The sequence below is a fragment of the Centruroides sculpturatus genome, unplaced genomic scaffold, assembly GCF_000671375.1.
Source record: "Centruroides sculpturatus isolate CEXI.00-Female unplaced genomic scaffold, Cexi_2.0 scaffold268, whole genome shotgun sequence".
In the NCBI taxonomy this organism is placed as follows: domain Eukaryota; kingdom Metazoa; phylum Arthropoda; class Arachnida; order Scorpiones; family Buthidae; genus Centruroides; species Centruroides sculpturatus.
The window spans coordinates 465,990-487,701 of record NW_019384499.1 but is presented as its reverse complement, the minus strand read 5'-3'; the positions used below and the strand labels follow the sequence as shown (position 1 = coordinate 487,701).

At 28.8% G+C, this 21,712-nt stretch overlaps 1 protein-coding gene across 1 annotated transcript in view; it reads right to left on the bottom strand.

The window, feature by feature from the left end:
- Positions 1-21,712, bottom strand: part of LOC111622013 (pre-mRNA-splicing regulator WTAP-like) — a 115,581-nt gene that overhangs the window by 33,086 nt on the left and 60,783 nt on the right. The window lies entirely within an intron of this gene.

The following is a 21,712-nucleotide window of genomic DNA, read 5'->3' as shown; positions in this document are numbered from 1 at the left end:
ACCAATATATCACAAAAATTGGTTTGAAGATTTTTGGATTAAAAATAAACCTAAAATATTTCATTTTTTACCTTTAAAAGTAAAGCACTGACTAACTTTTCTTTAAAAAAAATATAAAAAAAATAAAAAGGTAACAACAACAATTGTACAATTAGTTTTGAAAAAATGATGAGCAATATACTTTTGCTACAGATACATCTTTAAAAGTAATAAGATATTTTACAACAGTAATACTCTTATTATTTATATGGGAATCATTGTTGACATTAGAAATACATTTTATATAATCATGTACATTTATGTTTCTAACATCATCTAACAATTTAAGAAATATTCTATACAAAACAATGATCAAAATTTTGTTTTATACAATTGACCATTTACAGAGAACTTGTAATTGAAACATAAATTACATATATATATATTTAATTTAAGTAACAATTAACAAGAAACTGTTGAAGCACTTGAAGCACTACATAGTTTTAAGCAAAGTTTCTGAATTGGAATAACTGCTGATTGATAACACAATGCTAATTTATACAATGGATTTCAAATTCATAACAATAATATAAATAAAATTTACACAATTGAAATTTTATAATTGCATTCATACAAATGCAATTATAAACTGTGTTAAACTGAAAATTTTTTACCTTACTTTTCAAAATTATCAGAATAAATTTACTTAAACTAGATAAATCTGTAAAGAAATTTAGAAAGATCTTTCCATATATTACAGATAGAAAAGATGGCCAAAAACTAATAAAATGAATGAAAAAACAATAAAATAATTCAAATACTTTGGAAAAAAAATAATTAATAATATTCAACTTCCATCACTATTACTATGATAAAAATTGGATAATTATCAAAAACAAAAAATTCTTAACCTCTCTATAGTTAAGATACAAAATTTGCATCAAACTGAATAAATAATAAATATATAATGTATAAAAATCAAGTACTAGAAATAAAGAAACAATTAATAAAAACTTTGAAGATTTATCAAAGAAATAAGTACTGTATATAATATCTAGAATATTTTTAAAACAACAATGTTTTTTAACTCTTGGAATATCAAATATATATGTATGATTAAGCACATGAGCTGTAATTATATTTATATATGTTAGAATATACAAACAGATCTGATTCCTTCTTCATGTCAATGATATATGTGTAATAATACTGATAAAATCTACAGGAAAATTATCTCATCTATTANGAATGATAAACAATGTTATCTAGAAATCTAGAAAATAATAAGTATTCAATGAATTAAACATGTGTTATGTTCTGAGAAAAATACATCTGAACAAAATAAAATGTAACTGTTTTGCACTTGCAATACAATTTATTATGAAGAAATTTTTGAAGACCAACACACAGTTATTCACTGATGTGTATTCTAAAACTCTCTTTAGTATTATATCTTTTACATATAAAAAAAAATATCATAAATTTGTTAAGTTAAATTGTACATTCAGTGCAAATACAGTAGAGCATTGATTATCTGAATACCAATCAACCAAAACATTGGTTAACCGAAAGTGTTCCAATCAGCAAATTCAAATTTCCACTAGTGCTGTGGCGCTGCAGCACTCTCTCCCTCCCTGCCAACCTTAACTGTAGGCTTACTTTAATCTACTACTTTATATAAGATATGTATTTGTAAGACATATGATACAAAATATATACAGTAAAGTTTTGTGTTTAATATATTTTTCATAAATGATCAGTTATCCAAAAAAAGCACTTATCCGAACAATCCCAGTCCTGAATTGTTTTGGATAATCAATGCTCTACTGTACTTTCAATAACATAAAAATTATTATCTTCATACATTTACAATAGCAGAAAAGGAAAAAATTTTTAAATTTGAAATATTATATGATTTTTAAAAAATCTGTTTTACTAATTACATAAAATAATATATAGTATTATTATACTATACTACTAAATATTACACAGTAAAACCTGTGTAAATTGAAATAGCACAGTCCTGAATATTTTTTCCTATTCGACAAGTTTCCATTTAAGTGGGTTTTTTTATAACATAAGAAATCACTCAGTTGAAGAATTTTTCAGTTTAGACAGGTTTCCATTTTATTCAGTTTCTGATTTAGATTTTACTGTATATGATTTATTTTAACAAATTTGTGTTATTATGTTCTAAACAGATGATCTTGACTTGAAAAGATGGACACAGATAAGATCATAGACTATATACATAAACCAATATCTACAAACCTGATGTATATTACATAAGTAATAAGCCAACAACTACCGAATTATATTGAGCTATTATGTCACAATTATTTAAAATTAATTACTAAATAATTTGTCACTAGAGGGAGGTGTTAGTTGCCATCTCTTATTAAATTTAATAATTATAATTAAATTAAATAATTTAGAGTATTCTGGAAGAAAAGAATCATAGAATATTTGATGTGTACATCATGCTGGTACAAACATGAATTTGAAACAAATTTTACTTTAAAAAAATATTTGAAATTTTGTTCTGGATATTAAATTTATAAATGAACATATTGGTGAGCTAAGAATTTGAGGAATATGAATGAACCTAATAATAAATAAAATACTTTCTTACTGGAACCACACAATAAAATAAAAATCAACACCTTTAAACAACCTAATAATAGTTTATACATATACACTGACAGTGGAAACATAAAGGATAAGTTCTATGACACTCAGGGTAAAACAATTAATAGGACGACATCTTACCATAGTTCAAAGATTTTAACATAAACACAGATAAGTGACATGAGTGCAAATAATAAAGGAAACAGAATGATTAATATAGCAATCTCCCATGGACTGTGAACAGTATAAAGGTCTAAAAATGCTCATAAATAAACCTGGTTGTCTCTCAATGGTCAGAGGGCAAATAAGATATCTTATTTATCATTACATAATCTATCAGAAATGAATATATCAAGTAAGGTGTGTTTCAGAGAAATGGAGTGCAACAGCAATCATTTTCTATTAATTTACAGACTCAGAGTAAAAATCAATTATAAAACTAGATGAAGGTTGCATAAAACACCTAGGATCAATGTTAAATACTTCAATAATACAGATATTAAAAAAATTACTCAATAAACATTGAGAAGAACTAATGACAAAAATACAGGAAAGTTGTAAGTGAGAGGTGAACCCAATTAAGAAAGATACTCACAAGGAAGGGTTTTCTCATATCATTTTAATAAAATATATATCATTCATTAGGGAGAAAAATAAGACAATGCATATTTTTTCTTTCATCTGTCAGGTCAGTCATTCATAAGAAATAGGGTTCTAAAATGTTCTTATGTAATTCTTATAGAAAAATACAAGAGGTGGTCAGAAAATAAAGAATATTTGCACATAGCACTTTATGAAAGTGAATGACCGCCATTGATTGAAGATTAATTTGTCCTCTGATGTGTTAGCTTAGCAAGCATAGATGTTTCGATAACAGCAGGCTTATTGTTATTGTTTTGACAAGGGTTAAAATGTGTATAAAAATCAAAAATCCTGCCAAATGTGAAGTGTTATTTGTTTTCTAAATGCAATGAAAGTTCATCCTATAGAAATTCATAAGCAAATCACATAAGTGTATTGTGATCACAATATGAATGAAGCAAGTATGAGAAAATAGTGTTTGACGTTTAATCAAAGAAGATAACATGTGACAACACACTGCTGCAGCCACTCTAGCTGTACTTCAGAAATTTTGCTGAACATTTTCAACAACCTAGCCTCCAGTGACTTTTCATCTCTTCCCAAGCTGAAAGACTTTTTGGGTAGCAAACATTTTAGAATGAATGACAAGGTAAAAGAAGCTGTCACTAACTGACTGAAAGAACTGGAGGTAAAAGTCTATGACGAAGGAATCCAAAAACTAATGCCACGCTATGATAAGTGCTTAAATCATAATGGTGACTATGTAGAAAAATAACTGGTCTTGTACTAATTACTTAATAAAACCCTTTCCTATCATTACTGTTTTTTTATTTTTTATAACCAAGTGTTCTTTATTTCCTGGATGTGCTTCATACCATTGGTAACATTTTGGCCAGAATGGAAATATCAAGGGATTAATTCTGCTGAAGGTTTTTCTTTTTTATGGTTTAATGTAAATGTAAAGAAAAAATACAATTTTTAAGACTAATTAATTGTTTACAATGAGCACATGAAATGAAGGCATTATTATGAACACTTTGTAATAAACAACTTCATACTTTCTGCACTCTTTTCAGCATAACTTTTTAATAGGACAAATGTTTTCAGCCTCTTTAAGGGACAAGGTTTTCAAACTATTCTAAAATCTAATGGTACATTCCAAACTGGAATATTCAAACTACATGATATTCTTTAAAAATTTATATATAGCATTTCAGAATGTTCAAACCTAACATGATGCAAATTAAATTATTCTGACAACAATGTTAAATATGTAATAAATACCAAAACAAATAAAAGAAATAACATAAAAAATGAAATGAATATAAAAACAATAAAATTATATACAATAGAACTTTTGTAACTAAATTGAATTTGCACATTACAGTAATACCCCAAAATTACGCGATAGGTGGGACCGAGCGATAACCGCGTAAGTCGGGGTATAATTTCGCAATTTGTGTAAAATCCAAGTTTAATGTATGTAAGATAATAAATGTTCTCATTAATCTTATCTCATCTTTTGATTTGTTCACGGTTACTAGAAATTATCACATAGAGTCTCTCAAGTCTCCGTAAATATAACAAACACAGAAATAAATAACACAAAATAAATTGTAGCTATGTGTCGATTCCGCGCTACACATCCGAACATGTAAGCTGTACAATAGTGTGGGGGAGTGAGTAATCAGAAGTTGCATGGCGCTCAAACAAAAGATGAATTGACGAGATTTGAAAATCGCGTAACTCCGGGTTTGCGTAAGTCGGGGTAGAGTAAGTCGAGGTATTACTGTACTTAGTTGCTAGTGTAGTTTGGGGAGAGCATTGTAGTGGGTCATTGAGTACAGACTGCCAAGCTAGCAATAGTTTCACTATTGTTATTAGTATAGTATGTCTCCATATGAAAAAACCTAATCCTGTGGTTGACTGTCTCCGCATTAGAATTTTTAAAATTTTTGTTTTAATTTTTCATTTTTTAAATAAAGTAAAGGCTGACAATGTTGCCAGAAGTTTATTGCCTTTATTTCATTTATTTAGTTTTTTAAATAACAAAATAAAGAATTATTGTATTGATGGAAAAATTATCCATTCAATGATATTTTGGCTGAGACAACTCATCGTCAGTTTCCTTTGATTTCATGTATTTTTGACTTTTTTAATATTTTTTCTAACAAAACTTTTGTATTTTTTGTATAAATAAATTTTCATAAAAAATTTAAAATTTAAAAAAATTTTAATGTGGAGACAGTCTAGGGACTAAATTTTTTCCATGTAGAGACATAGTATACTAATACCTTCGTTAACTTTATAATTAATTGTAATTGTCCTTAATTTTTGTGTTATTGATCTCCACCATTTCCAATGTTTTTAGTTTTGCTTGTCATATATCTTCTTTATAATTCTTGTCTGGTCCCAACACGAAGACAACTTACTAGCAAACTGGGGTAATGCGATATTATACTTGTTTTATTGATGTTGAACTGATGCTTTTTTATTCTTCATGTAAAGAATTGTTTATTTGATTGAATCATATGATTGACTTATTCAATGTTTTCAACAGTTTTTTTGATGCTGAGAGGCATCTCATCTTTTGTTTTTGGTCCTAAACCGATTCACATCCTTTGCAAAAATGCTCAAATCGTTGTAAACTGTCTTTAAAGTCACTGCAGCATTTTCACAAAGTAACATCATCACATTGTGAGTATCTTTGGCACTTTTCTGCAGTTTAAAACACACTTCAAAAACCTGCCTTCATAAACCATCAGCTAAACACTGAGTGATTGAGACAAGCAAATTCAAAACTTACTAGATATGCAAAGATGATAGAAACAATGCAAATACAGCATAGAACTTCTGCCATTTTCTGATAAGTGATGAACTATGCCAAAATTCACTGTATTTTTTGACTGCCCCTGTGTATATAAGAATTTTTAATTGTACACACAAATACATTTTAAAACACAATGGTAAAAATTAAGTAAATGAAAAAAACCAGATCAAAACTATCTTAAACGCTTATATTATAAATTTATTTAATAAAAAGTTGTATATTTTAAAAACTTTTAGCTTTAAAAGTTAAAAGCTTTTAAAAACTGGAAAGAAATTCATACTTGCAAATATCTGTTTAGTGACTAAAAACCTTGAATTAAAAAAATACTGTACTACACACTGCTGGCAACAATATTACCAAAGTAGCTTGAGAAGAACTGAACTGACAACATGGACAATCAATTTTTTAAGCTTAAAAAAAAAACTTGAAAAATGTTTTTAGTAGTACAGACTGCTTCTACCATAATTTTGAATTAATAATCCAAATGAAAAACACTGCATTAATGCACAAAGAGCATTTTGAACACAATTCAGCAAGCTTCATATGATAACAATGATGATTCAAACACATTGAATAACTTTTTAATAAAAAAATATATTTAAAAATTTAGTTGTAAAATAAAGTGATGAAAATTTATGTTTTCATTTCTTCCTCAGTTTTTCAATTAGAACTTAATTATGGATCATAAATCCGTTATTAAGTTCTAATTGAAGGATTCAGATGTAAAAAATGTTAAGTTCCATAATGAAAGTTCGGAGAAAACGAAAAAATTAAATGTCTTGAGAAGTTTTCTTTAATCAGAATAAAGTGCAGGTTAAAGTTAAAAAGTGATAGAATATTTAAATTAAAATACACTGTTGCTCAGTTGTCAGTACACATTATAATGTACAGTACTAATGGAAATGGTATCATCTTTTACATCTGAATCCTTCAATTATATTTTAAGTAGAAAAAAAATTTCCTTTTCAAATGGACTGTCATTATTCTTATTAAATATACTCCTTGACTAGTGCATATTCAATTATATGGTAATTTCCTGGAATACATTAACCACAGTAAGCAGGATCTTCCTGTAATTAATTTCATTTGATTATTTCTAATTTGTTCTAAGTAAAAGTTTCATTCTTTTAAAATTAATTTCTGTAGTTAATACTATGCATTAACACAAACTGAAATAATTAGCAGATCTATTTCATAAAGTTTTAAGAGAAATTGTTTCATCAATTTATCTTAAAAAATGTAAATTATTATAAATTCTAAAATAATGACAAATAAACATGTATTACAATAATTATAAATAGTTTTTTTTTAATTTAAAACTTTTCAATTATTATAGAGTAAGAATATGAAATTATAGATAAGAAACATAACCAAATGATTGCCTTAAATAATCGGGCTGTAACTCCGCTAACTTTAATAAATAACACTAAGTAATTTGCTACTAGAGGTAGACATCAGGCACTATCTCTTAAGTAAATTAATAATTATAATTTTAATAATTTAATAAATAATTTAAAATTATCTGGAAGAGAACTGACCCAGGGCAGGACTTGAACCCACAACCTCAGCTTGCTAGTTGCACCACCTGGATCCTGAGCTAGCCTTCTCTTCCAGATGTATTTAAATTTAGATATAACCTTATGCAGTTAATCTGAGGCCATGGGCATAGGAATCATCCTCAGCTAGAAGTTAATTTTATTTTAATGGCATAAAATATCCTATATGGCATAAAGTTTAACGTAAAAACTAGCATAGATTAATTTTAAAACAAAAAAGTTTTTAAAATGCTGTGTGTTAAATATTTAGACTACAGTTTTTACCAATATTATAGAAATAGTGCTTTCTGTTTGGAAAGAAAAATACACGATACAGGCATATTCGTGAATCCCAGCATCTTAGTGTCGCTTGTGATCACACATATTACTTTTAAACATCAACAACCATAGCCTGTTATATAATAAACACGCCAAACAATATTCCAAATTCTTGGGCTATGTAAAGGCTATAATTAAATATTAGAAATTAATTTGACTAGAAGTAGGCAGTTATGCTGCCATCTTGTATTAAATTTAATGACCAATTCCAAATTAAATTTTAGAAATGTCTGAATTAAAAATTAACTATTTATAATTATTAAATTTAATACGAGATGGAAGCATAACTGCCTACATCTAGTCAAATTAATTAATTTCTATTATTTAATTATAGCCTTTACATAGTCCAAGAATTTGGCATATCGTTTGGAGTGTTTATCAAACATATTATTTGTAATTTATTTTGTTTTCTGCAAATTGAATTCTCATTCCAGATTGGTTCATTCCATACTAGAAGAAAAGATGATGATGATTCACAGTCCTTAAAATACACATTGTACAATTTTCTTTGAACACATGTTATACATAAAATATTTAAGTTTTTTTCAGCATGGAATGCATCATCATATTTTATATTTATTTCTATGGGAAAAATTGTTTTGCTTAACAAGTACGATTCTGGGACAAATTATGCTCGTTAAGCAAGGTTCCACTGTATATAATCACAAAAAACATATAAGTTTGACTGTAATTACTTCAAAATCACTTTAAAATGTTGTATTCTTTGTACTAAAAGGTCTTAGGCTACATACTTTTGAGAAAGATATTTTTAAATTAAAAACTTGAAATTTGTCACTTCTTTTAGCAGGTTAGTTTTCATTAAAGTATTTTAAATGCTAAAAAGGAAAATAAAGTGTTACAAATATATAAACTTGATTTCAGAATTTGAACAAAAACTCAATCTCTTTCTCCTGAAATTTTTTTTTAATGAAGTTTATATCCTTATTGCCTCAAGCTCTTCAGTTACATTATTTACATTTAGAATTATAAGATACACTGATCTTCCCATATTTGTGAATAATTGAGAGTGAGTTCATTAAGGATTCTTCATGAAAATCAAATTCTTGTAGTATGAGTTTCATTTTCAATGTTAAATTTGTAACTCATTCTAAGACTTAATTTATTACTTCTGTTTTAAAAAATTTTCAGAAAAATGAATGATTTTATTAAATAAATATGCTGTGTAAAGGTTTATAGTGCTGCAAAAGTCATTTTACTTAAACCAAATGAAAAAAAAATAAACAAAACAGTAACAGACACCATACAAATGAGTGAGCGCAGTGATCTTTTAGCAATGTACGAGGTCTGTTCAAAAAATATGTGGACTGACGTCATAAAACAAAATGTACTTTGTGTAGAAGTTACATGTCTAGGTCCCCTTCAAAGTACTCTCCTTCCCAATGCACACACTTATCCCAACAGTGTTTCCACTTATTGAAACAGTTCTGGTATTCTTCTTTTGTAATGTCTTTCAGCGCCTTTGTCGCATTTGCCTTAATCTTGGGAATCGTCTCAAACCTTCTTCCTTTCAAGGGTCTTCTGAGTTTGGGCAACAAGAAAAAGTCACAAGGAGCAAGGTCAGGTGAGTAGGGAGTGGGGAAGAACAGTGATTGAGTGTTTGGCCAAAAACTCACAAATTCTAAGGGCTGAATGGGCTGGAGCATTGTTGTGATAGAGAAACCAATCACCATTCCTCCACATTTCTGGCCTTTTGCAACAGATGGCGTCCCTCAGACGTATCAGAACTTCAATGTAGTAAGTCTGGTTCACTGTGGAGCCTTGGGGGAGGTACTTGTGGTGAACAACACCTTTAACATCAAAGAAAACTGTCAGTATCACCTTGACATTGAATCAAACTTGGTGAGCTTTTTTTGGATCAGGGGGATCACTTGAAACATGCTGTATGCTTCATAGCAACATCACCATAAGCCATATTGAGCACAGCAAATGTTTCAGTCACAGATTTTCCAAGTTTAACACAAAATTTCACAGCAAGTCGTTGCTCCATCACATCATTCATTTTGAAATCTGACAAACGAAAAAAATCGTACTTCACTAAAAACTGCGTAGCTAATCAACAAATAAAGATAGCTATAATCGGGAAACGGCTTTATCACCAGATGATCTGTACAAACCTAGCGACACAAGAGGAACCAACTGGAGCCGTGCAATTCAAACAGCCTGTGTATTTTTTGAACAGACCTCGTACGTTGCCTACCTGAACATCCAGTTTGTGTAGGTGCCAACTCCAGTTTAAAGCAGTAAGTAAGTAGTCTTCCATTTCCCGAAAGGTTTTGTTTGACCTTTCAGGAAAGTTGAAATTTTGGTGATATAAAATTAAAGTTTTCATTAAACAATATATAATCAGTCATGTTTATTCTTCTTTCCATAACCTATCATTACCCCTAGAGACTATGATTCAGCATCTATACTTTTAACTACTACAACCATTTTCTTAAAACTTAACTTCTGTACATCCTTGTAGCACATTTTTTAATTTATAGTAGAATAATCAGAAGTTTTGTCCCTCTAAAATCTACTGCATATTGCAAACACTCATTTCTAGATAAGAAGTCATGTTACCTGTAAAACGTGAAATTTTGTATAACTTCAATTCTCGTTACAATTAGTGAAAATAATATAAAATTTTTTAACTTTTCCAATTAATATAATGATTTCTTTTGAAAAGCCGAATATCAATGTGACATGATTTAGTACAAATGTATGGCATAATTGACTCCAAAACTAATCATGCTTTTCACTAACAAAGCATAAAATTGAGATTACCTGCAGACTGTTAAAATAACATTTCAAATAAAAAAGCAATTAATTAAACAATTGAAGAAAGTTTTTAACTATAAATAAAGATGATTCAATAAGACAATCACTTAATAAAATCACTGATACAACTAAAATGCCAACTACTTTTCCTCAAAACTAATTGACTACAATATAAATATGTAATTGCTTTATATTTATAATTAATTTTATTGATAGTAGTGATCATGAAGTGCAAGATAATGATTATCATCATGTACTTCATGATCACTACTATCAATAAAATTAATTTAATAAAGGAAGTCCTTTTAACAAACTTTTATTCATTCATTCATTCAACACACTTTTATTTTGACTTACTGATAAAAGTAACTTAAATTTATAACTTTTTTAAATATATAAATTATTAGAGTTCTATTAAATAATGTTGGTTTGGAATACAACTCAAATTAATCTAATTATACTTTTAAAAATCTAAAAATTTAAATAAATTCAGAAATAACATTTATTTCTCAACAATTTGATAAATCTTTCCACATATTTAAATTATGAAATTAAATTTGTCATTAAATCAATCAACATATATTATAAAGGTAAGTGTACAATGTGCGTGATGCTAAAACTCAAAAACGAGTACTGGTATGATCAAGGGAGTTATATGGTGTGGTAGCTCTCTATCCCCCATCCACGAAGAAGGTTCCCATTTTTACCTGAAGGGCGTGTTGTTGAAGATATAAGGGCTGGAAGTTTCGCCCTCTAGAAATTTCTAGAGCAGTCCAGAACATTCGAGAGCATTCCACAACATTCCAGAATGTTCTGGAACATCCCAGATCATTGAGGAACATTCCAGAACACTGGTGAATGTTGTGGAATGTTCTGGAACATTGTGGACCATTCAAAGCCTTTTTTGTATGGTTGGGACTACCCATTGGTGGGTGTATATAAAGCAAGATCTGTCGCGGGTTCGAACGTCAGTTTCTTATCAGTGACAAAGGGAAGAACTGAAAAAGAAGTGAAAATTCCAAAGTAGTGCAGTGAGTAAATAAAAATAAAGAATGCCATTACACTGCCTTCGACTGAAAATTGGATCTCCGATCATACTGCTCAGAAATCTGAACTCACCAAAACTATGTATTGGAACAATGATGATTGTCAAACAGCTATTGACTAACATCATCAAAGCCGAACTTATGACTGGAAAGGACAAAAGACACAAAGTATTTATCCCCAGAATATCACTGATCTCTACTGAACTGCCATTCCAATTTAAAAGACTGCAATTTTCAATCAAATTAGCCTATAGTATTACAATTAACAAAGCGCAAGGACACACTTTAAAACATTGCGGCATCAACCTCAAAGACTTTTGCTTCTCTCACGGTCAACTATATGTAGCTTGCTCTCGAGTAGGAAATTCGAAAAATTTGTACATATGTACCTCGGATAACAAAATGAAAAATGTTGTTTATAAACAAGTATTGTAAATAGTTAGAATATGTTTTCAATAAAATTTTTTTACCTCTTATATTTTAAAATTTATCTTTTTATTCCAACTAACACACAATCTCATATCAACTCTCTGAGCAAAGCCGGGTACCCGCTAGTGATTAATAGAACTTTCAAAGTTTCAATGGCTGGGTATACAGAGGTTGCAGCCGACAGCCTAGAAGTTTGACAATGACATTTGGAATGTTAGTGGAATCATACTTAACATTCCAAATGCCATTGTCAAACTTCTAGGCTTACAGGAAGGCGGTGCTGAATGTCTGACATACACATTTTTGCAATGAAAATGTTGGCTGCAAGTATTTTCTTATATTTGAGAAAAATTATTATAAAAGTAATATCAAAACTATTTCAATAGTTCTACTTCTTTTTAACTAATTTGATTTATTAACTCAAATGAAAATATAATGTTTGTTATTTTTAATAAAATGTACAATAAATGCTTCTTTATATTAACTTTCTGTGTTCTTATAATTCTAATCAAAACAATAAAAACATAAGCTGTTTCTTTTATGTAAATTTTTAACTTGATCCAACAAGATTCTTAGTTTTTCTATACTAATAAATAATTCACAAAATAATTGAAGAATGCACTAAAATAAAGTAAAAATGTCTTCACATTTTTTTTTTTTTTTACACCTCAGGAACATAACAATCTCACAGAAAAGTCAATGTTTACTGTAGGCTCTTGTCCACCTCAATACATTAAAAATTTCTTCTGGAATGGCACAATTATATTAATAAAAACTAGTGTAGTCTTCAATTATTTTGTGAATTCCTAAATATATTTTTCATCCTGAAATGTTACTAATAAATGAATTTTTTTCCTTAAGATTTATTATTTAAGTATAGAAGAGGAATTTGCTAATACATCACTACATAAGAAATATATACAGTCAACCGCCCTATAACACAGGTTCCTATAGTTCGGATTCCTATATCACGGCGAAAAAATTGCGATAGTATTTGTACAAACATGCTAAAAAAACTCCTATAATTTGGTAAAACGTCATCACTGATTCGTGTCGTGACAGGATTGCACAAACCGTGAATTTAAACGAGCAGCAGACCTACCAAAAACCATTTATTATTTAACATCCATAATAATTATATTTATATTAATGATGTCTCTAAAGTTCAGCAAATTTTTTGCAAAAAAAATAATTTATCAGGAAGCACACGAGCGCCATTCGATGACAATCTCCACGATGAAAACAAGCTTAAGCAACGGTGTAGTCGAACGGTGCACACTCGGTAAGTAATCCTACAATTTTTTGTTTATAGCATAGTTTATATGGATTATTCCCAAAAAATTATACGTACAGTAATATCTCGACTTACGCAAACCCTGAGTTACGCGATTTTCAAATCTCGTTGATTCGTCTTTTGTTTGAGCGCCACGCAGCTCTCGATTACTCACTCCCCCACACTATTGTTTGGCTTAAATGTTTGGACGTGTCACGCGGAATCGACATATAGATATAATTTATTTTGTGTTATTTATTTCTGTGTTTGTTATATCTGCGGAGACTCAAGAGACTCTACTATGTCATCTGAACAAAGTAGAACTGATTCTTTTACATCAAACAAGAAAAGAAAAACTTTATCTTTGGAATGTAAAGTTAACATTATTAAAGACTTTGATACAAAAATAAAAATTTGTGAATTGGCAAAGAAGTTTGATCTACCGGAATCGACGATCAGAACAATTATAAAAGGTAAAGAAAAAATTCTCGAAGCTGTAAAAATGCTCAATCTTTAAATTCAAGCATCATTCGTAAACGTCACGGTATTATCCCTGAGATGGAAACAATGTTAAAATTATGGTGTGATAATCAAGTAAATGTGAAAAATTGTGTAATAATATAATTTGTTATACATATGTATTATCTAAGATTTTATTAAACATTTTTTTCTAAATAATTGTTTTCTTTAGTCTCCGGTCTCAATTAAAAATAATTTGTATGTATTTATATGCAAAANTGTATATATATATATATACATTAAATGAATTAAAAATATGACTAACGAGCAATTATTTATTGTGACGTCGTCACAATGCCGGGCTGCAAGTTCGTATATAGTTAATTAGGGCCTTCTACCTTCCTCTGAGGCTTCTATATCTGGTCTCATCTTTCATCTAACTCCGTTCTCGAGATTAAGGAAGGACAGACAGACGGACAGACGAACGACAGTGGTTATTCGTAGGTCTATAATTTTTTCAAACTGCAGCCCCAATAAAGGTAACATTCTCAGAATAATGACGGATGCTTTCATATCAATGGCAGTATGTATTCAGGATTTTGAGAAGGCTAAAAATCCTGAATACATCACTGATATATATATATTAAGTATTTAGTAATAAAATATAAATAGAATTGAATATTTATAACATTTTGCTTGTGTCATTTACAATGCAACAACATTCCAAATTAAAAATAGTCTAACTTATATAATTTATACACCAAAGCAATTTTTACCCAAAAGAAAACAAGTACTTTGCTTTTATTACTTTTACTTTATCATATATAAATCCCAAAATGCAGTTTTAAGTTGAAAACAAACTTTAAAAAATTTCTTACTCTATTAAATATGATATAAATAAACAATCATAATATTTTCATTATATTCAAAATAATATCAGCAACAACTAAATTACATGAAGTAGAATACTTAAAAGGCAGAATGCTATGCATTTAATATTTTGTTATTAATTAACCACTTAGGGATAGCTAATTAGTATCTATTTAAAAGTTTATATAAGTATCTACTAAATTAAAAGCATTTTTAGAAATTCATCTAAAAATCCTTATAGCATACACTAAATACACTAATTTTAAAATTTAGTTTTTTGGTATTAACATAAACAAATTTAAATTGCATAAATGTAAAGATTATATAAATTGTTTTATTTAAGTTTTAACACTAAAAAGCTGAACTTTAAAAGTATTTATTCTACATAAAAAACTCACACCTCACCACACTTATATATCAAACACGTACACAGAACCAATATAATGTGTGGTACGAACGACGAAACAAAAACAAACGTTTTCGAACCTCTTCTAGGTTCTTCCTCAGGTTCCTTTAGCTTTTTAGCTCGTAAATTCGATATTTCAAATAACTTCGTTCTTGCGATCGAACAGTTCTTTTTTAAAAGATGTGTCGCGCATGCCGTTCAAACTAACGACTGCCGTCAACGAAAGACATTAACGAATGTTGTTTAAATAATTTCTTTCTTAAGATCGAACATTTCTTTTAAATTATCCGTCACGCATGCGTGACATGTCCGCTTGCTCGGAAATAACGAGCAGTTAAAGCGTGTTATGTATCAACTCTTGCCGATCAAACAGTTCTTGCGATCGAAGAACTGTTCGATCGCAAGAACGAAGTTATTTGAAATATCGAATTTACGAGCTAAAAAGCTAAAGGAACCTGAGGAAGAACCTAGAAGAGGTTCGAAAACGTTTGTTTTTGTTTCGTCGTTCGTACCACACATTATATTGGTTCTGTGTACGTGTTTAGTATTTATTCTTCGGAAAGTTATTGAAAAGTTAAAATGCACTAAATTATTTTCTGAATTCTTAATAAGCACTATGTAAACAATCAACAAAAATCCATTTAAAAAATGAATTTTAAATTCATAAGGAGTAAAAGTGATCTTGAAAATCATTTTCAAGTTCAAGAAAAAATGTTTCATCCAATTTTTCATGATTTCCTATATAACTACTTTAAAAAATTAATTTATCTTAATTCTTTTAGAATGAAAAGGGTGCAAGAGACTTTTGATTAACTCTGTATAAATTAACAATAGCTAAAAATATATCTAAATATCACTAAATTTTTTTAAAGCTATAATTCAAGTTTTTAAAATTTCATTATTAGTATAATTTAAGAAACAAATGAAGTGACACCAATTTCTCAAATTCAAACTGGACAATAATTATGAACATTTCAGTAATCTTAAATCTAATTCAACAGTAAAAACAAGTGGAATTCTGTTGTTCCTGAGGAAGGCCTTTGGTGAAGGCCCAAAATGTTTGAACTGATTTATTGTTACTCTGCTGGATTGGATGTAAGGTTATTGAAACATTCAAATAAATTATAAGATTTATATGGGTCAATGACTAGATTAGCAGTAATGATTAAGAATTATACTAAAACTGCTGTAAATTCTTTCCAACAGCAGCAAGCACATTTCATTGAACACTAACAACAGAGAAAATCATACAAAACATATAAAATTATTAAAAACTTTAAGATATTCAAAATAATTGCTTTTGCTTCAATATACAATCTATTATTGAGAAGTCACTGGAAATAGAAAACTGTGTGCCAAATGAACTCTCCAATGTTCAATATCAAAACTAAATGACTACTAATTTAATGCAAATTCCCTGTTTCATGAATAGTGTAAGAGCAAGGAACATGCTTACTTAGAATATACCACAGGTTCTCAAACTTATTTCGTCCACCGTCCACTTTGAGATTTAAAAAAATCTAATGCCCCTTTTTACATTACCATCTGTTGCTTATCTTAAATCTAATTCAACAGTAAAAACAGTAAAAACAGTAACAGTAAACAGTAAAAACAGTTATTCCAAATATAACATTTAAACATGCATTGTTATATGGATAGGATAGATAAGATGTGACCGATATCCTATTTCTGAGATCAAAGAATGTTTCAATGAGAAATAAAACTCATATTTAATCACTGAGCCTTCTACTACCCCCCTGAAAGCCTCCAGCACCCACAAAGGAGTGTTATCGCCCACTTTGAAAAAGGATGGAATATACTATTATGAAGATGAATTAAAAGTATATTATTATCCAGAGTTATTTTTCAGCTGGAACAAGCTGGTTATGTTATACAGGCATATAGCATAAAAACTACTTGTAGCTAATAGGTTGCTCAGTAAGAAAATTTCTATATACTCAAGTAAGAAGTCTGGTAACTGGCATGATAAAAATGATAAAATGAACTGGGCCACTCTACTGGTCACAACAAATGCTTTGGGCCAACCGAAGCTGATGTAAAGAGCAAACAAGAGGAGAAATGGATAATAGTCTGGTAACTGTCTATCCATGCTACATCCTTTGTCAAGAAACAAAGTACAGTGAAGCACTTACAATTGTTAAAGAAAAAAAAGTAAAAATGTGGTTACTAAAGAGCACCATTTAGCAACTGACATTAAATCCAAAACAAGAAACAGGAAAGAAATTACAACACACATACATAAAAAATTTGGAAAATACTATAAACATTACAATGTAAATATGTACATTTATTTAAAAAAACAGAACTTTATTTTTAGTCATCATGTATATGTACTGGCAGTAATATTTTTTAGAAAAGAGCACTGTTATTAGCTAACTGGGAAAGCACTTTTGTGTCCAGAAAATAATGGTCCACGTCTAAATATTAGTCAGAAAAGTTTTATATTTCCATCAAAAAAAGAAATCTGAATTATTATCTGCACAACAAAAAAGTATGACAGGGAACAGTTGGACTTTTTTGAACCATTTACAGATCAGTGATTCAGAAGGAAGTAGCATTTGTTTGATCTCAACTCTATAATGTCTACAGTATTGATAATACTGATTTACAATGAAACAGATACAACAGAAAATATTTATGATATTCCATGTTTTATATTCATGACTAAATCTTTTATGTCCAAAAAAATATTAAGACATGAGAACATCATTTCTGAATAAAAATCAAGATCATATATAAGACATTTTTATTAGAGCTAAGCTTTTTAAAAAGCCAATATTTGTATTATAAAACTATTTATGAAAATTTTAGCAGTGAATTATGTAGCATTTGTATTTCAAGACTTATAAAACTATCAGTTTATCACAAAACTAAGCATTTATATAATCTAAAAATTTTTTTATATAGCAAGTTAATATATGATAACAATATTCAACCTTATCCTTTAATTAATAAAAAATATTCAATTTTTCCCAATTATAATAAATTAATTAATTGTGTTGCTAAACACAGTAAATGTTTGTGAAAAATACATATATGAAAAATGTATCAAAGACATATGTGTTAAGGTTGTTGCAACTTTGGAGACCATTCTGTGTTCCCTTGTTGTAAGATTAAATGACTTGGGAACATCTGATTAATGATATACACTGAAATGTTCTCAATGTAAGCTGTTGCCCCATTCTGTCAAAACCACAGGTTTTAGTATTCAATATCATATTGGTGCAACTCTGATTCAAGAAAGTTTGAAGCATTTTGACATAACAAACTTCAAAGAATATGGACTAATCATTCAAAATGATGCTACATCACACCAAGCAATAATAACAACACTGTGTAAAAGTTGCTCTTGTAAAGGTTGCTCGTATAACTCATCAGGATTCTCTGCTGCCCAGTAGCAACAGTTCTGAGAATTAATGTAGCTGCTCAGCTGAAAGTCAGCTTCATACATCATGAGAAGATTGATTAACAAGATAAGATGGTTAATGGTGTCATCATTCACAATATTCAAAATGTTTTCACAAACATTAGAGCACTTTCTAATGTCCTGATGGCTTAATGCTTAAACTTTAAACATTTTAAACAGATGAAAATGTAAGTCACTCATTGCACTGTATAGTCTGACATTCATAAGGCATATGATGTTTACGTGCCGATTACTGTGGACTATGAAGAATAGATCAATGCATTCCATAAATGTTTTCAGGAATTCTAACACTACACATTTTCCTGAGGTTTACTGTTCAAAGCAGAAGCTGTTTTTCTGAAGTTTGTCACACACAACTTAACCATATTTGACCTGGCTTACACAAGGAACATTTGTTACAGCTAATGTTGAAATGTTGATGAAACAAATGCAAAGTTACAATGACAAATTCAATGATCTTAAATTGTCTTTACCACAAAAGCATGATGCTCTACTGACCAATGCTGCATTGTATAACAACCAGCTTTTGAAAAACAGTAAATCCACACAATAATGATGATGATGATGAAAATAGCTTTTATTTTTACTTTGACAATTTCACAGATTACATATATACAATTAACAAAATGAAAAAATTCAAGCAGACAAATCGTGTCGACTTTTCAAAACTTGTTGTCTTTATAGAACAAGCCTCCATTAATAAAGTCTATATCAATAACTACTCCTTGTGTGATAAGTTACTGAAAAAAAGCCAAAAACTTTAGGTTTTTTTTTAAAAATCCACAGAAACTAGTAATAGAACAATTAATTAATTTTTAAGCTATTTTCAAATAAGATTTACCATAATTATGATAATAAGAAATTTATGTAAGAATTGAACTCATCTAACAAAATTAAGATTAAAAAGGGTCCTTACATATACTAGTCTAGATTTCAATAAACACAAATAATAAATCTAAAAACCTTTTTTACATCCAAGTTGAGATTATAAAAGAATAATTTTATTATCTAGAAAATTTTAGATTCAACTATTTAAAAACAATTAAGTTAAAATAAGAATAAAAACAGAATCGGCCTTTATAATCCATATCTACACATCAAAGTTTAAAATTTCAGTATCCATTTATAATTCTACCCTCTATGTCTAGTCTTATTACTAAGAGCCAGATTTGTATATATGTGCAGGTTTTTTTCCTTACATGCTATGTTGCTGAAACTTCAATATACTGTAAATACAATTTTGGTCCAAGTGGATCAAACTAAGGTTATTTATAGACTATGGTTTTTACTGCATATTTTATAGATTTGACATTTTCAGAACTAAATAAGAGCTTTAAAAACTTTATAGCTTGCCTGCATGATTGCAAGTGCTATTTTTTTCAAATAACTTAGTTTTTTTCAGTTATCTTCTGCACAAGAGAGCTTTCCCACTCACTCAATTATAGATGAGCATATAAAATTCAAACATTTCAAATTTGAACCGTTTAACTTCTTTTAAAGTCCTTCAAATGAACTTGTTTTTTGAGTTGCCACAGAAAAAAACTCATTTTTCAAATTTTCAAAATCCTTTGAATTAACTGTATTAAAATTATTGTAAATTTTATATTTATTAATTTAATTACATTAAATTTAAATCTCTCCAAAAATTGTGTAAATATAATGATTAATTAAATATAAAGGAGATAATTTTTTAGCATAATAGTCAAACTTCTGGGTATAATGCACGAAAAAAAAAAAAGTTAAATTGAGTTCTGTTCAACTAATACTATAGATAAAACAACAAAAACTAATGCTTAATTACTAAGAAAATATGCAGGAGAGTTTGGAATCTGGAGAGAAATAGGTAAAAAAATTTCTTTATTGTAATGTATGCCACAAATCACTTCCTAGTATAAAAAAGCTTCAAGCATCTCAGCATTTTCAAATATCATCAGTACAACATCAAAATGAGCCAAAACAGCAACTGATCATAGATTAGTTTAGTTGAACTAAAACTAACTTTAGTAGAATTTAAGATAGTTTAAATAAAACATTACTCTCAACTTCAGTACTGAATCTATAATTAGTTAATAATTTAAGTTATTAAATACTCTTAATAAGAGATAAGAGCTCATTTATTGTTTGCATAGTGATATAAACAAAAATACATAACCACTTTAGACAAGTAATGTAACTATAGGATGAGGAAAACTACATTAACACAGTCATCCTTAAACATCTTATACACAATTGTCTACTGTTATGTAGAAATAAACTGAATGATTGATTAGATAGCATAGATAGTTATAAAATTTTATTAAACATGTAATTTTATTTGTAACCGATTTAACTGAACACGTCCTACATGGCACATTATTATAGGAAGTTTTTTGGGATATCATAATTTTCAAATCCCTTCTGTCACCTATTGTTGCATGTTTATCCCTCCTATCTAAAAAGTATGACATAATAAATATTAGTAAGATTTACTCATAGATAGAGATACAGTAGAGCGTCGTTTATCTGAATCAATTGGGGACTGTGGTTGTTCGGATAACTTATTTTTCGGATAACCGATTATGTACGAAAAAATACATTAACCTATCCCGTGTTGAAACTTTTCTCAGTTGTGTGTCGCTTCGTGTTGAATTTTCATTGATGTTAAGCCTAATGTAAACTTTTTAAAATAATAATCGTGGCTATTGTATCGTTAAAAATTATTTATTTATTTTTTACAAACAAAATAAATATATTGAAAAATATAAAAACAAAAAAAAATTTATACTTTAGAAGTTAATCTAGTATCAAAAACGTTCGATTCAGCATGACACAGCCCTGAGAAAAACACCACACAAAAGTGCCAGTGCTGCCAGCTAAAAAACACACATCAACAAAAAAATATTGGAGTAGCCCAAGATATAGCCAAAGATTGCAGCGCCACAGCACTAGTGAAAATTTAAATTTGCCGACTGGAATTCTTTCGGATAACTGACGTTTCAGATAACTGACTTTCGGATAAATGACGCTCTACTGTAATATATGTATGCATTTTCAATTGCTATATATAAATCTCTTCTAGGAAATCTAATCTCATTTATGTTTATTAATGCTAATCTTGATGCATCTTT